Genomic DNA, 3,388 nt, shown 5'->3' on the forward strand with positions numbered 1-3,388 from the left:
GATAGATAGATAGATAGATAGATTTTTATTAATCCCAAAAAAATAGAAAATTCCAGTGTGGCAGCAGCATCAGACACACATACAGAATATACATGAAATAACAGGATACATAAATCATAATAGGATAGAATATAAAAACTAATATTTAAAATATATACAAGTTGGTAATAAAAATGTACAACTGGTTAACTATTATTGATGAAGTTGTATATAAACCTATTGTGCAAGGTGCAGTTGTGATGTCTGTAGAGAAGGTGCTCCTCTGTTGGACCAGTGTGTGGGGGGCAGGGGGGGTGGAGATGCTGGTTGGGGTTATCCATGATAGATAACAGTTTGTTCAGTGACCTCCTCTCCACCACAGCTTAAAAAGGTTCCTGTTTGCAGCCGATCAAGGAGCCAGCCTTCCTGGTCAGTTGGTTCAGCCTGTTTGTGTTGCTGGCTCCGATGCTGAGGGGGGGGGGGAGGGACAGAGCGCTGGCCGCAACAGACTGGTAGAACATCTCCAACATTTGGCTGCACACGTTGAGTGATATTAGCTTCATCTGTGCTTATCCCCTTCTAGTAAACAGCAGTGCAGTTGGTTTTCCAGTTCAGGCTGTTGTCATTGGTGACACCCAGGTGTCTGTACTCCTCAACCATGGCAACATCTCCTCCCAGGATGCAAAGTTTCTGCGGTGCTGCTCCCTTCCTCCTGAAGTTAATCACCATCTCTCTGGTCTCATCCAAGTTCAGTAGAAGGTGATCCTTACCAGTCCACTCCACAAAGTCATCCATCAGCGCTCAGTACTCGCCCTCCTGTCAACGCTAAAAGTTATCTTATCTCATCATTACACGGCTCCATGTACCCTGAAATGATAGTACCGCGTTGGCCTGTAGCCATCAGAGACTCCTGCAGGTTAAACCGGGCCAACTGAACACTTCTAGGGCTGACTAATGGAGACATTGTGAACGCACTTAAAATTCCTCTCTAGCCTGGCAGTTATGGCTCCAAACAACCCTTAATGCATTACTGCCTGTAGACGCTGGTAATACCTTGATGTAGTCCACAAATATGAAACCACCTAAAGAAAACATGCCGCTGCCCTCAGAGTTTCCCTCGTGTCCTACAGCCTCCAGCTGAAACCAGTCCATCATCATAATTTTTTTGTTTTATGTCACCTCGTCCCACAGTGCTTCATCCCCTCATCTTTTCATCCCCCACTCTTCATCCCTTCGTCCACCCCCTGTAATTTACTCTCACATCATCTTGGCTCTCCACCCTTTCTATACATTATAAACTATTCTAAACCCATATCTTTATTTCTGTGGTCTTTGTTAGTGGCAAGACTATTATTGACCGGGTACATTTGACTGAATAACTGCCAGCAGGGCACTATCAAAACATTTTTTTCTATCCAAGTGAACCAAAGTAACATCTCTAAAAGACCAAAGCAACCTTGAATTTATTATGTAATTTTTACTTTAGTATAATTTGAAAATGACAAGTGCGTCATAAAAAAGTTTCAACAAGGTTCCTAAAAGTAAATTAAAAATGTATGATAACTTAAATGCTTCTGGATATATATGAATATACACATATCATGTATCGCAGAGTATTAGCACTTCATAGTTTCATAGGAAAACAGCTTTAAAAACAAACAACCACATACACGTTGAGTTCAGAAAACTGGGTCCGTCCTATTTTACCACAAATCACAACAGTCCAAGTGTTGCAAACTCTAGCTGTGCCCCGTATTTGGATCTACCCCGCAGCCACTTTGGCAGACAAACCATCATTGTCAGAGGCTAAAAGTAAATCCCCATGCTCCTTTCTAAATTTTGGACCCAGATAACTCATCGCTTTCCACCACGCTGCTCGAACCTCTTTTACCCTCGCTTTCATTTGCTACCCTGCAGCGAGCATTGGTCTGACGTTCCCAGAGAAGGGACCTTATAGTTCTACTGTAGACCACTATCATTTTAAATCTTAGGAGCAAGAACCATAAATTAAAGCTTAACCCTCGCCAAAATGCAACCTAGGGTGTTTTTGTGAGTGTACCCGAGTCAAACCTTTCTTTAAAAGCATATTTAGGACAGAGGCGCCTCTTTTAAGCTTGAATTATTTTTGTTTTCGGTCAAGTGTCTTTTTAAATGGGAGAGCCAACTATGATAGCATCAAAACATAACATTTTTAAAACACTAAGAAGACTCAACACAACACCATTCTTTGCTCAAAGTATCACCATGATCTCAAGCATTGAGAATAGTGTTTGTGTTCACAGTTTTTAACTCAATTTAGCAGTTGGTCATTCCGCTCGCCGCTATCTTGCCAGTCAAAAAGTCTCTGTGAACACAAACAATGTTCTCAATGCTGGGGTTCATGTGGAGAGCCCCTGGTGATACTTCGAGCAAAGTTTCGTGTTGTGTCAAGCCCTCGTAGGGTTTAAACAATATAGAGAAAATCAAATGTCACGAAGCTCTTGTCCAAATACCTCGGTGTTGATATTGCGATGAGATTGTAGGATTGACTATTGGTGTTTTGACAAAATGTTATTTACTCAATGATGCTTTTGAAAAATAATCACCAGAAATGAGTTAATGACTTAGTGGCATAAAGGTAAATAATAGCATAGCTAGAACAGTCTGGTAAGATAAAAAAAAATGACACTTTACCGTAATGCAGCCTGTAAAACTAGGAAAACAAAGCATTTGACATATTACAAGTACGATATATCCAAAATTGAAGATGATATCTAGTCTCATATTGCGATATCGATATATTGCCCAGCCCTATGTGGGTGCTATCACAGAAGTGCCCCTAGCACTCCCATTCAAAAGGCCATTTGACGGAAAAAGAAAATACGGTCAGTCTTAAAAGTGGCGATTTAGTCCTATTTATGCTTTTACACAAAAGTTTGACTCGGATACATTCACAAAAAGACCGAAGGTTGCATTTTGGCGAGAGTGAAGCGTTAAACTGGACCAGCTTGAGGAGTATGCTCTGATTAAGATGTTTTAATTAGGCCAAAAAAAACTGAGTTCATAACACACATAATTCTTGAGCGACAGATTCCAACAAATCCCCAAAAATCTCTATCCCCACAAGGCAAGTCCAGCAAGAACTTTAGACCAATACAACATCAGGCTTAAATGAACTGACAACAGAAGTTCTATGACTTACAGTTCACAAAGACGCACACAAACGTTTCTCTTACTTTTTTCTCCGTGTGCCGTGCGCTATTCTCCGAAATTCTCCGTAACTTTGTTACTTCCCGTCTCTGCTGCCGGCATATTTATGTAATCTCCTCAAGCTGAATTCCAACCGTTTTCATCTCCGTTCCACCAGGTGGCGCTCTTGCCAGGTTCCAAGGGGTTTTACCGAGCTGGGGGGAAAAAGCCTTCTCTTACT

Source organism: Etheostoma spectabile, chromosome 22 (genome assembly GCF_008692095.1).
Source record: "Etheostoma spectabile isolate EspeVRDwgs_2016 chromosome 22, UIUC_Espe_1.0, whole genome shotgun sequence".
In the NCBI taxonomy this organism is placed as follows: domain Eukaryota; kingdom Metazoa; phylum Chordata; class Actinopteri; order Perciformes; family Percidae; genus Etheostoma; species Etheostoma spectabile.